At 42.7% G+C, this 14469-nt stretch overlaps 2 pseudogenes; both read left to right on the top strand.

Annotated features, from left to right (window-relative positions):
- Positions 1-10151, top strand: part of LOC141128517 (cathepsin Z-like) — a 62999-nt pseudogene extending 52848 nt beyond the window's left edge.
- Positions 5079-8735, top strand: LOC141124100 (legumain pseudogene; annotated as a pseudogene).
- Positions 10152-14469: the final 4318 nt, after the last annotated feature.

Here is a 14469-nt window from a genome sequence, read left to right as displayed (position 1 = left end):
CAGGAAGATGAGGAATCTGTGGGAGGTCAAACACCCTCAATATTACATTAAACCAGTAAGGAAGGCAACGCTGGAGAGACTTCAGGCATTTGTGCAGACTTTCATCCCAGAAGCAACCATGGAGATTGTGGATAGGAAAAATTGGGATCTTGAGGAATATATGTACAGGAGGGAGCATAACAAGATCCAGACTTCCCTGAGATCAGGAGCATCAGCAGATGATGAATATGTACTCAGGCTGTGGTACTACGGATAAACTATGTTTTCTTGATGACCAGACTGAAGCCAGGGAATCTTTCGACCCTTCCCTCCACCACAGCAGAGGCTGATGAGGACCAACCTGGGACTTCTATTCTGGAAGAACCGGATGTGACCATCTGGAGCCAGGTATATTATTTTTAGACATATTCAGTGTCCTAATATTATTATATATATATATTATTATATATATTGTTAACTAGATGTTCTAATTGATTACCTATTAAGGATTTTATCCAAAAAATTATGTCTACATATATCAATTGACAGTAGTGGCCAAAAATGTTTGTCACCAGCTTGAAAAAATGCTGGTGTCTGAATTTTCAAGTCATGAGCTGAAAATTGTGTGTGATTGATGAACCAAAACCTAAAACTATGTCCCTTTTTTATACACAGGATGAGCTCAGCCAGGAGGAGGCCGGGGTTACTCTCAGCCAGGAGGAGGCCGGGGTTACTCTCAGCCAGGAGGAGGCCGGGGTTACTCTCAGCCAGGAGGAGGCCGGGGTTACTCTCAGCCAGGAGGAGGCCGGGGTTACTCTCAGCCAGGAGGAGGCCGGGGTTACTCTCAGCCAGGAGGAGGCCGGGGTTACTCTCAGCCAGGAGGAGGCCGGGGTTACTCTCAGCCAGGAGGAGGCCGGGGTTACTCTCAGCCAGGAGGAGGCCGGGGTTACTCTCAGCCAGGAGGAGGCCGGGGTTACTCTCAGCCAGGAGGAGGCCGGGGTTACTCTCAGCCAGGAGGAGGCCGGGGTTACTCTCAGCCAGGAGGAGGCCGGGGTTACTCTCAGCCAGGAGGAGGCCGGGGTTACTCTCAGCCAGGAGGAGGCCGGGGTTACTCTCAGCCAGGAGGAGGCCGGGGTTACTCTCAGCCAGGAGGAGGCCGGGGTTACTGTCAGCCAGGAGGAGGCCGGGGTTACTGTCAGCCAGGAGGAGGCCGGGGTTACTGTCAGCCAGGAGGAGGCCGGGGTTACTGTCAGCCAGGAGGAGGCCGGGGTTACTGTCAGCCAGGAGGAGGCCGGGGTTACTGTCAGCCAGGAGGAGGCCGGGGTTACTGTCAGCCAGGAGGAGGCCGGGGTTACTGTCAGCCAGGAGGAGGCCGGGGTTACTGTCAGCCAGGAGGAGGCCGGGGTTACTGTCAGCCAGGAGGAGGCCGGGGTTACTGTCAGCCAGGAGGAGGCCGGGGTTACTGTCAGCCAGGAGGAGGCCGGGGTTACTGTCAGCCAGGAGGAGGCCGGGGTTACTGTCAGCCAGGAGGAGGCCGGGGTTACTGTCAGCCAGGAGGAGGCCGGGCCCAATAGGAGCCACACACAATCCCAGGTGCCTCCCTTCCAAACTTCATACAAAAAGGCCCAGAAAGGGGACAGAGGAGGCATCACTGCGCCTCATGAGAGAAGCTACAGATTTCCTCAAGAGCCCCCCTGAAGCTGAAGAGGCCTATGGCTCCTATATAGCCAGCAGGTTGCTGGAAATGGTGAAGGGCCAACGCCTCCTGTATGAAAATTTTTTCTCTGATGTCCTTCACAAGGGGCTGAAGGGCGAGTTAACTGTCAACACCCAAATAAATGAGCAAGCCCCCCCTCCTGCCACAAGTCAAACCAGAGCCAGAGCCACAGCCTCCAAGGAAGGCTGCAGGGCAGCGTGGAGGAAAGGCTGCAGGGCAGCGTGGAGGAAAGGCTGCAGGGCAGCGTGGAGGAAAGGCTGCAGGGCAGCGTGGAGGAAAGGCTGCAGGGCAGCGTGGAGGAAAGGCTGCAGGGCAGCGTGGAGGAAAGGCTGCAGGGCAGCGTGGAGGAAAGGCTGCAGGGCAGCGTGGAGGAAAGGCTGCAGGGCAGCGTGGAGGAAAGGCTGCAGGGCAGCGTGGAGGAAAGGCTGCAGGGCAGCGTGGAGGAAAGGCTGCAGGGCAGCGTGGAGGAAAGGCTGCAGGGCAGCGTGGAGGAAAGGCTGCAGGGCAGCGTGGAGGAAAGGCTGCAGGGCAGAAAAGAAAGTGATGACCCGGCTTCAGTCTGGTCTGACAGAAGATGCAGGCTGGTTTCTCCAGAATTGACTTAATCTTTATTTTATTAACCAGAATAAATGGATATTTTATTTTCTGAAAATACTTGCCTATGTCTTTTTATTAAAATATATTTTTAAAAGACAATGTCAAATTATAAATATATAAAAATATCTGGATGAAATAAAAAATAATAAAAGATGACTCAAAAACACGTGTAAACATTAGTATGGAGATCGGGCTTTTAAAAAATACAAAATCATTCATGAGATCAAAGAGAAATAATCCAGAAATCAGTTTGTGTGAATATGAGCAGCAAAACAACTTCGTTCTTCTAGCATTATAAAGAAGACAAATAATGCGCTGTATTCAATGATCACATAATTTGCAGCGTGAGGAACGTGCTACCTACAATATGAACACTAGTTTTACCAGACCGAGCGCTTCTGTTTCGCATTTGCTTCTGAGCATGCGTCGTTTGTCTGTCGGACTAGCATACAGACGAGCGGATTTCTCGATAGGAACTGGGTCCGGCGGTTGAAAACACGTTCCACATCTAAAGTCCGTCAGATTTATGAGAAAAAAAGTCCACTGAAGGTCCGATGAAGCCCACACACAGTCGGATTGTCCGTCGGACCAGTCTGGTTGAAAAGTCCGCTTGTATGTACGCGGTATCAGAGTGTGCAGTGAAATCAGAGTAGGAGCTGTTTAAAGAATAGCTTTGAAGTTCATGGATACAAATAGAACCAGTCAGGAGTCTTTCCTCTGAGATTTCAGCATTTCATTATTTTGTTCCATTCCAACATCATCGGATGCTGCAATATTATCTTCAAAACTACTTACAACTTTGTGTTTGCCCAATAACTGGCTCCTGTTGGTGATTTGTGCTCTCCGATTATACCAAATGGAAATAAATTAAGGTGTACATGTGGCCAAATTAATTTTTCTTAGTTCTGGATAGAGTTACAGTAAGAGGGTAAAACTATTGTCAGTCCTTTTGGGAAGATTTCTCTTCACTTTCCCTCCCGGAGATGCAACAGGAAGTGAGAGGAAGTTCTTTTAGTTGAAATTAATAGAAGTGTCTATGTTGGAGGATTTATACTGACAACTTAAACATTTTGGATTTTCCATCACTTTGTCTCAATGACGGTGGTCACCGGAACAATTAAAGAGGGTGACTATATGGCATATACATTCACATATGACAAAGAATTAATCTCTAGTCTAAAACTAAATAAGTTATGGCTATACATACAATTTACCTGTTTCTGGATATGTATTCTGAATGTCTCCTTATATTCTACCCTACTGTTTTTAACATCTATTGCATTTTGATTTGATTATTTTTTGTTGGTGAAATATCCAGAATATGCAATAAAGAGATGTGCTGTTCAGATCTTCAAAGCAGAGGAAAGAACTATACACATGGATCTGAAGCCAGAAAATGTTTTGGTATATGACAAGGAGTGTCATTGCATCAAGGTCACAGACTTTGGCCTTGCTAAGGTCAGAGCAACAGTGATAAGATCCAGGTGTGGCAGCAAATCCTACATGGCCCCAGAAATTTGTGATATGACCATTTCAGGTGGATTGATTGTAGATGGCAGCCTCAAAGTGTGTGGGCGTTTGGTGTCATCATCTTCTGCCTACTCACAGGAGTGTTTCAATTGTGGGTGGGCATACTTGATGCATATAAACATTTTATTGAATGGAAAAACTATTTCCAGATGGATAATCCTCCTGAAGCATGGAGAAAAGGTTCCCACTGGGATACAAAGGATGTAGATGCAGTGGAGGGGGAGTTGGCTGGTTAGGGGTATATCTAAATTGGAGATGTCATGGGTACAACAAGATCAAGTGTTATACCCCTTATAGAATAAACATTGACATCAACTCCTTTATTGATAACTCTTAGCGATATATATTCCCTTTCTTTTTAACTTTCATTATATTCATGTTTAAGCAATTTAGCGCTTTGAGGTGTTAACATCTATTGTAAACTTGATGTGAGTCCTGGGCAGCCATGTTCATTTTTACAAGGTAACCCTCTTGACATTTCCAGTGTCTGGACCTCTGAGGTTTGATCACTACGTTACATCTCAAAGGTGACCCTTGAGGCCTTTTTTGGCTCTTGATTCAGTTATTATCAAGTCAATTAAAATTTTTTTGGGTATGAATAGTGTAAGTTAAATTATCATTACAATATCTACTGAATGTGGCCCCTATGGGACTGTTATGGTGTGTGAGGTGGCACCCCTTTTTTTCACTGCTCATTATATGTGTGGTGGGGTGTGTCACCTTCTGACAGCATGTGTGTGTATATGTTATCTGTTTTTTGCTGCTATTTGTTTTAATTTAAAGCTCATGGGCAAACCATTAATCTGTTATTTAGAGCCATCACTTTTGTCCCGGTTCTGTTGCCCCACAGCAAGATGGTGTGAACTAGTCACAGTTTGTGACTTCTTATATTGTTTAGTTTGTATTTTTACCCTTAGTTTGAGTTCTCGTCATGTTAGTAGTTTTTTCCCATTAATAAGATGGCTACATCGTATTAGCACAGACTTTTTATAATACCTTGGTGGTTTCATTATTTGCCCTTAGTATTGGCGCTTTTTATGTTACCAATCCCAATCTTTTCCCACAATCAAAATGGCCACATTAAATCAGCGGCCCGGGACTCAGATCGAGGCTGGTATTTTGGTTTGACTATATATATATATATATATATATATATATATATATATATATATATATATATATATATATATATATATATATATATGCGCGTCAGAATGCCACCCGTGCCCCGAGACGATGTCCTCTGTGTGACGAAATGCGTAGGGTGAGCGACGTACTGATGTCCCAGCATACTGTCACGCTCCGCTTTGCACAGGCGGTTTTTTCTGTCCTTATGTATTTTAAATTTGTGCTGGCCGGTTTTACTGCGCGCTACAATATAGCGCTATATGTCTGTATAGACTTACTATTGTCCAGTCCTTTTTACTTTAATAAACCATCAGATTTTACCTATAGCGGTGCATTTTTTGCTTTTTCCCCATGGCTTTACATACCTGATTAGATCATCCACCCTCATCTTGTTCCTCTCATCTTCGGACCGAGCCTCTCGGTGTGTCAGCTTACGCTAACATATCAGGATTGTCGGATATCTGAGGCTGTAACTTTGGGAGACACCAGGCGTGTGAGTTGTTTGCAATGGACATTTTCAACAACGGAAGACCCTTCACTACCCAGGATTGGGTGACAAGCTATTTTCAGCTGGCAATCTGGTAAGCCTGCATTCTTTAAGGTGGTGGATTCACATTGTTCCTTGATCTATAAAGATTTGTCACAGGGTGTCGTAGCACCATCATCGTCCCGATTATTATTATCACTGACTGTCTGCCTATTTGCTTTTATCACCAGTAACATTGACTTTTTCATTATGCAATTGTGCCTATGTTCATAATACTTATTGGCATTTTGGCAACTCTGGTGTGATGTTCATTCACATATACACATTGCACTTTTTGTTGATGTGTATAATCCATTCTGGTTCTTATTTATATACCACTAGCGCATACCAATAGCTTGTTTTATAACAGTATATATGGCATAGATTTGAAGGGATTTCTAGTTATGGCAGTGGATTTTAACACATCAATATTTTATCTTTGACCAGATATAATATCTGCAGTGCAGGGGTGCATCTATGGGTGCCAAATTTTCCCCATCCATGGTGAACTTGTACATGGGTTGGTGGGAGGAAAATGCTTCCCTTTTCTCCCGTGCCAATCTGTGTGTGGGTTCTATCCAGTGGTATGGATGCTACATAGATGACCTGCTTTTGATCTGGGATAATTCAACAATGAACCAACCATATGTCCTCCATCTATTTTGTGAATGACAACTTTTTAAATCTAGACTTTAGTTTAGGTCATTCTGATACCATCGACGTCATCCACACCCAGATTTATTGCAAGGAGTGTTCCGATAATTCCCTATTATTGTCTTCCAGCTTCCACCTGGCACACACAGTGTGATTCATACCAATAGAGCCAGACAAAACTGTTCTACTAAGAAAGGATTTGACAATGAATTTTAGATCATTGCTTCCAGATTAAGAGAACGTCAATTTGACAAGTGGAACATTGATAAGGCATTTTGGCCTCTGGCAAAGACAGGTCCGCTCTTTTGGGTGGTGCTGCTCACAACCATCAGAAGAGAAGTAGAAGTAGAAACAAATGTTCTTTCTAGCCTACTCACAGGATTTTGGCCATGTTGAAATCATCATAACAAAATATCTACTGACAAGAATTTGGCTCCCATTGTGTCCGCGGCCTGCAGATTTTCTAGCCTCCATCTCGACACATTGGGTAGTATTTGGTCTCCTAGCCCGTTTCAGTCCAGATGCAAAAAAATAAAAATGGTTATGTTAAGTTGGTCTTTCAAGGAAGGGCATCAACGCCAATCAGCTTTCGTTATCTGTATATGGTTTATTCAGAATATACAATGTCATCGGACCACAGCTTAATGCAGTGTGGTGAAACGTGTCTGAAACAATCACTTTTTTTTTTTTTGTTTTTTTTTATAAACACATAATTTTGGCTTTCTAAACTATTGGACACATATCAAAGCAGATGGGATTTTCCTAACGGACCTTTAACCATCTTCTTGATCGTATCAACCGACAGCATGTTCTCATCGCTTATTTCTCAGCCAAGTCTTTAAATTTAAAAACTTATGGTTACACTTATACAGACAATCAAAATAGCTGATTACAAAAAAAAAGACTAAATAAGTGTCAACAATGACATTTGGAATTTCCCAGACCATGTCTAATTTTTCGTAGCCAAACTATTAAATTTCCCAGAACATAGAGCTTTAAAGGTCACTTCTAGGTAAATTTCCAATACCGAGAACTGTTAGAACATGGGTCACTCTTAGTCTAGTTCAAGAATTTCAGAAAAAGACATATGTAGCTTTAATACAACATTATATATCCTTTTATGCATACAAAAAAAAATCTTGAACAACTAGCATCATGCAATATAAAAGTTTAAAACAATATGTTCTTTAAAATATGAGATCTTCATGTTTGAGTCAACTTGTCAGTTACATACACAAGTTTATATAGTTTTGATAACACGTGCCCTTTTTGTAACAAACATTCCAAACAGCATAGAAATGTTTCTTGTGCCGCTGGATACTAATTCTTGATTTATGAATTTATTAATTGGCAGTAGCAGCATTGTCAATGCAGTGGAATGTACACTGTATAATAGACAATATGTGGGATGCATTTTATTTCTCTCTATATATATATATATATATATTTTCATTTTTATGTGTCCTGTGATTAAGGCTATTCACGAAACACATTAGCCACTGTTTTTATGCGCTGACGTGCAATAATGAAGGATAGAAGTATTTATTCAAAGCAATCCATCCATCCATGTCTCTATTTTTATTTTGTTGGGAAATCACAATCTGTGGTCTCATCACCATGATAAAACCTGGACCGCAGACCAGCGGAGGGGAGCAGGGTTCTCTTACTTCATCCAAGATGCTTTCAGTGACCCTAATCCTCAGCCTCGCTGTCCTGACCACATCCATGCCCATGACCCAGAAGATGGGGGGAACCACTAGGTGGTCCTGGTGGCCAGCTCCAATGGCTGGTGCAACTTAAGACACCAGGCTGAAGTGTGCCACACTTATCAAATTGTCAAGAAGAAAGGCACTCGTTAAGAGCAGATTGTGGTGGTGATGTATGACGATATGGCAGATAAAGAAGAGAATCCAACCAAAGGAATCATTATAAACCGAACCAACAGAAAAGATATTTGGAACTGCTGAAGGACTACACAAAGAAGTTAATCACTCCTGACAACTTTCTGGCGGTGGTTCTGAGAGGTGACGCAGAGGATGTGAAGGGAAAATGATCTGGGAAGGCGATTAAGAGTAGACCTAAGGACCATATCTTTATGTACTTCACTAATTACGGAGCTGGCCTTTCCCAGTGATGACCTCCACTTCAGGAAACTGAACAAGACCATTCAGTAAATGTATGACAACAAGAAGTACAAAAAGGTGGTTTTATACATCGAGGCCTGTGAATCGTGCTCCCTGATGAATTACCTACCCAACAACATTGACGTTCACTCCGCCACAGACCCCAACCCTCGCGAGTCCTCTTATGCTTTTCATTATGGCAAGAAGTAACACACAAACCTCTGCTATCTTTACAGTGTCAGCTGGATAGAGGACTCAGACGTGGATGATCTGTCCAAGGAGACACTACAAACAGTTTTTACTGGTAAAGCAACATACCAATACCAGTCATGTGATGCAGTATGGAAACCGGACTATTTCAAAGATTAAGGTGAGCCAGTTCCAGAGTACAGCTAAAACAGTGGCCCCTCACATTGACCCTGGAGGAGGTACACAATATGGACCCGATCCCCAGCCCAAATGGTTCCCTTGGCCATCCTAAAGAGGAAGATCCTGGCTACCAATGATGCTGTTGAGGCCCAGGATGTACTGACCAGGATAAAAGGCCCTAAAGGAGGCCAAAGCCTTGATAAAGGAATTGGTAAACCTGTATACTCTGTTAGATATGTTCTAATGTTACTATTTAAAGGCTCTCCAGGTTGGACGTTTCCTTGGAGGGCATTTTTTTGTGTGAAAACAGCATAAAGGGTGTGAACTGCAAGTACACAATTACCTGGTGAAGGATCAGAACTGCAACAAATTCAACCAGTGTGGTACCTGTAAGACATTTGGGCAAAGCTTCTACCTGTCGAACTACACTCTGTGGAAGGTTGGATGTTACAGTATGTCAATGGGAGGGAGCAGATGAAGAGAAAGCCTCCATATATTCAGACATGAGCAGCACTCAGACACAAAAACTGTCTAACAAACCAAAGAAACATTTGCCCGTGGGACTTTTGAAAGAGTGGTGCTCACTAATAGGTACAAAGTTATATAAAAGTACAAATTGTATTAGAATTTAACAAAGAAAATCGGCACAACAGCATATATCTGCATATAAAAAAAAAAGCAGATTAAAATTGAATTGTTCACCAAAGTACATTCTGAATATCAGCCTAATTAATAAAACACTGTTATATTGCTGAAGCTGCAGTCTATGTTCTCTATACATCAACAAAAAAAAAAAAAAAAAAAACACACAAACCCCCAGCATAGGGGTATGCCGAATATTCAAAAGGTCAGGCATGTTAAATTCTAATAAAATTTGTACTTTTATATAACCTTGTTGGACCTATTAATGAGCACCACTCTTTCTAAAGTCCCACGAACAAATGTTTCTTTGGTTTTGTTAGCGAGCAGATGATGACTGAGATCTACAAGAATGGAACAAATCAGCTGTGGTATGATGGCTACAGAAAACCTGCATACCTACACTGGAGGCCTATATGCCGAGTACCAGCCAAGTGCCACGAAGAATCATCATGATAATAAGGTCACATGACTCATTTGCATAAATCACGAGGTGGAAAAAAAAAAAAAAAAAAAAACACCACAATTCTGTGGTATTTAAAAAGGGGTTGTAAAGGCAAAAAACAAAAACAAAAAAAAAACAAAACAAACATGTTATACTTACCTCCACTGTGCAGCTCGTTTTGCACAGAGTGGCCCTAGACCTGGTCTTTTGGGGTCCCTCGACGGCTGTCTCAGCTCCTCCCCGCAAGAACTAACCATCTTCATGCTAGCTCTCTCGCATGGTGGTTAGTTCTTGTGGGCACGCTCCCGTGAAAGCCCGTGGCTATAGCCGTTCACTGTATCACTTGGCCCCGCCCCCGGCGCACCACATCATTAGATGTGATTGATAGCAGCGCAAGCCAATGGCTGCGTTGCTTTCAAGCCATCCACTCTAGCCAATCAATATCCAGGCTGAGCAGCGAAGAGGACATTGGGGGCGAGCGCAGCAGGTAAACGGGGGGGGGGGGCTGTGGGCAGTATTGTCGGATGTTTTTTCACCTTAATGCATAGGATGCATTAAAATGAAAAAAAAAACGCAAACCTTTACAACCCCTTTAATGAAAAATGTGTTAATAAATATTGCAAGAAATCATGCGGTAAGCTGTCAAGTTTCTCATATGGAAAAAACCTACAATATTTACCACTAGGGTTTTGCTGGCGGTATTTCCTGATCCTCTGGGGGTGATTGGATTTAGTGCAAAAATCAGCCATGGAGTTGTTTGAATACAATTTCCAGCAATTCAACCTCCTAATAAGACGTGTTAGGAGGAGAAGAGTGGTCTTCATGGCTCCAAGGCATTTTCCAGAACACACTGATGGCTTTACAGAGGCTGAAGCTCTGCAAAAGTTCAATCTCCTACTGTACATCGAGGCTGTGTGTCGTGTCAAAGACCACCATCCAGTGGAGTCATGCAATATTTGGCATGGCTAAATTGCTTACTGTACTTATTCGGGGAAGGGTCTCCTACAAGATAGTAGCCGGTGATGTGGTCAGAATGTTGCAGGCATTTTTTTCAAGAATGCTGGAAAGGGTGCTACAGGGCTTTAGTTCCATTGCACTGACCTACATCTACATGCCCTCATCAAGACAGGAGTGGGAACAAATTAAAGGCAGATTTTATGCCATGGCATTGATCCCAAATGTAATGGATTGATTGTACCCCTATTGGTACCCAGTCACAAGGAGCACATCTATCAGAATAGAAAGGGATATCTTTTCATGAACACTTACGTGGTGTGCGACACCCAAATGTTGATCGGGGATGTGGTAACCAGTAAGGATGAGCTTTGGCGTGTTCGTACAATCCACATGCAGAGCTCACCAGGAAGTCGGCACTGCGCTAATCACAGGCAGTGAAACATTTCCCGATCTCTGCAGCCACGCATCAGGCCAATGTCTCACCGCCTATGATTAGCGCAGCCCCAACTTCCTGGCGGGCTCTGCATGTGGGCTGTGTGAACACGCCGGAGCTCATCCTTAGTGACCAGTTTCCCTGGATCTGTACACAATGCCCATATACTACGTCAGTCTCAGCTTTCTGAAAATTTTGAGAAGAGAACATGGCAGCTGTCTACTTGGCAAGTTGATCAGCAATGTCAGTGTCAAATATATATATATATATATATATATATACACACACATACATACACACATACATACACAACGTATGTATCTGAACCTCATGAGTATGCATGCATTTTTTTTGTATATATTTACTTTTAAGCTCCATGCCTTGTGTGTTATTTCCATGTGGCCTTAAAACTTCTTAGTAATTAGTAGTAAAGTAGTAGTTTGGTGATTCAGGATATCCTTCTCTACCCTGGCTGTTCACACCGATTTCATACTGTACCACTTGTGCCCAAATCCAGGTACAACACAGAGCATTCAAGAATCTGAATTGTGATTGAGTGGACAATTGGTGTTCAAGATTTGCTTCCACGGCACAATTCCCCCTATAAAAACAGGCCTAATATCTCCCAAGGACACCCAAAAAGTGTCACAATTTCTCCCAAATACATTCAAAAAAAAAAAAGGGGACTAATGTCTCCCAAGGACACCCATTTTAATTTTAAAAGTCAGTAAAGTTTTAAAGGTATTTGGGTTTCAGCATGTTTAATCTCATCACCTGTTCTCTAGAAAACAGGTTTATATGCAAATAAGCAAGAACAATCCAGGGTTATTTATAGAACATATCCATTAGATGGAAAAGAAAGCCTTCATTCTCTGCCTTTACCGCCCATCTCCCTTGTATAAAGCGGGCCTCTCCCTCCTCTGATCAGTGATTCTACTTCCAGAGATTCCGGTATACTCATCTACTACAGCATATCTGGAGATTTGGTGACGTTGTCCGGTGGTGATCGGCGGTGGATCCGAATACTCAGAAAAACGAATCCGACTTCATCACAGCTGAATCCCCACCACATTAAGGTAAGGTCACTTTCATCTAACCAATCAATGAATCTATTATTTAATGAGCATTCTGATAATAATCCTGCAGAGGTTTATGAGGTGTATGTAATACATTTTGAAGACCCTACTGTATTTATTGGTGTATAACATGCACTTTTTCACCCTAATAACAGAGTGAAAAGAGTGTGCACCGATATAGATTAAAAATGCCATGGTACATACTGCATAGCACCTTAGGGGGTGCGATTTCAGGCAAGCAGACACCATCAGAGACAACCCAGGGGACCTGGGAGTCCCGGGACACTCAGACACGGCATTGCAGACCTCCGGCAGACATCCTCCTGCTGCACTGCACACAGAAGCCACAGTCTAAAGCCTCGTACACACGATCGGATTGTTGGCCAACAAAACCGTGGACTTTTGTCTGAAGGGCGTTGGCCCAAACTTGTCTTGCATACAAAACGGCAAGGAATTGTCGGCCAACAAAAACTGACGTACTACGTAGTTTTTCAGCTCTTTAGTGCCACCCTTTGGGCTCATTCTGCTAATTTCGTGTTAGTAGAAGTTTGATGAGTGTTGATTCACGCTTTTCATTTTATGCTTTTCAGTTTGTTTCTGAACGGCCATTCGTCAACCAGACATGTTGCGGAATCGGAGGAGGAGATAACATGTTATTTATTATTGCCTTGGTGTTATTGCTTTGACATTTTTTTGGTTGAATAATGATTTGATTTGGTATATTTTCTACATTTTTGGATGCATAGAATGCACTTTTTGGTTAAGTTCTATTGGCCGATAGCATGTCTAATTGTATTTGTTTTCTTTTTTAATGCACAATAAAAACAAAAAATTGTGTGGATAAATACTTGGCTATGTGTTTTACTTCAATTTACGTTTTGGGAGTAGGCAGTTACATTTTAAAAAATTCAGTCAGTCTCACTGCTGACATCACTTCCGGGATCTCTGTCCATCATGAACTCGGTGTGTGTACTCATTCATCAGCTTACTGGTAGCTCAATGTTTTTGGTACAGCACAGAACACAACTTGTGAGAGTCCTCACATGCCGGGGACCCATCCGCCTGCAGGACCATTTGCATTATCAATGACTACACGCTTTTTAATTCGCCAGATTTTGTAAGTGTTTTTAATCTTGTTTGGGGAAATAAACAGCTACTAATTCTGCACTTAGAGGCGCCTCTCTCTTCTGTCTTATTGATGAAAACATAAGCAGTGAAATTATCCAGGGGGTCATGATCTCTCCTATTTGCAGCATCTGCCAAAGCATCCCAAAGCATCAATCACACACCTAGGGAAGCAATACGGGATTCCACTCACTGTGGTACCTCTTAGTGTCACACACGATGTGCAAGTAATACGACGCTGGCACAACAAATCATAGAGATGATAGAACTGGGCATTGGAAGGCATACTCACACATTGTTTGCTGAAAGAGAGCCAGTCTGGAAAACAGAGTTTATAGAGGAAGTTGGCTACACAACGATAATCTCGTATATAATTATGATAGCTAGTAAGGCTATGACTGCTCATGTTAGTTGACTTGAGACCGCCAAGAAGAGGATGGACGCCATGGACAGATCTTATACAGTGAGGAAACATTGGTTTCTGTGGAGAGATGCTGCCGATAAGGCTAGCCATTTGTTAAGGAACCACATCAGAAGAACAATTGTTACTCTCATTGTCGCAGTGGACAATGCAGGGAGCACCATGTCCAATTTGAATTTGTCCGTGTCTCATGCAAGAACATACCTGAAGATGGCAGGACTTACAGGTTTCCAAATAGTATGTCAGTATGTCATCTGGACCAGGTCTCCGATCCTTGCTGTATCCTCTTATCGAGCCCAGGTAACCTCGTTCAGATATGCAATCATCCAGACCCCATCCATGACCAACTACCTCCCCTGGAGATAAAATAACTTTGCATATTAGCTACAAAAGTCGGGATGGCTTATGCTCTGAAGGCTGTGGACAGTTTAAGTACAGACTTTGCCCAAAGCTTAGAGCTTAATGAAGCATAAGTAGCTAAGATCAGCGTTTTCCATGACGACCTGGCAGGTGACGTCAGGGAGCATCGAGAGGAGTTTGGAGTGTAACCTGCGTTGAATTATTTGCTATGAAAGATTCCCTCTCACTAAAACAGAAGTACAACATTTCACATAATGATCTCACTAAGCATTCCCTTCAATTCATTTCATGACGTCTGTCATTCTGATGCTATGAGGTCTTGCTGAGAACACAAAAAGACATTGAGCAGGAAAATGCCTTGGATTTTATTTGAAGTTGTGACAATTGAGA

Source organism: Aquarana catesbeiana, linkage group LG01, assembly GCF_042186555.1.
Source record: "Aquarana catesbeiana isolate 2022-GZ linkage group LG01, ASM4218655v1, whole genome shotgun sequence".
Classification (NCBI taxonomy): domain Eukaryota; kingdom Metazoa; phylum Chordata; class Amphibia; order Anura; family Ranidae; genus Aquarana; species Aquarana catesbeiana.
The sequence above is the reverse complement of the archived record's forward strand: the minus strand, read 5'-3'. Positions and strand labels throughout refer to the sequence as shown.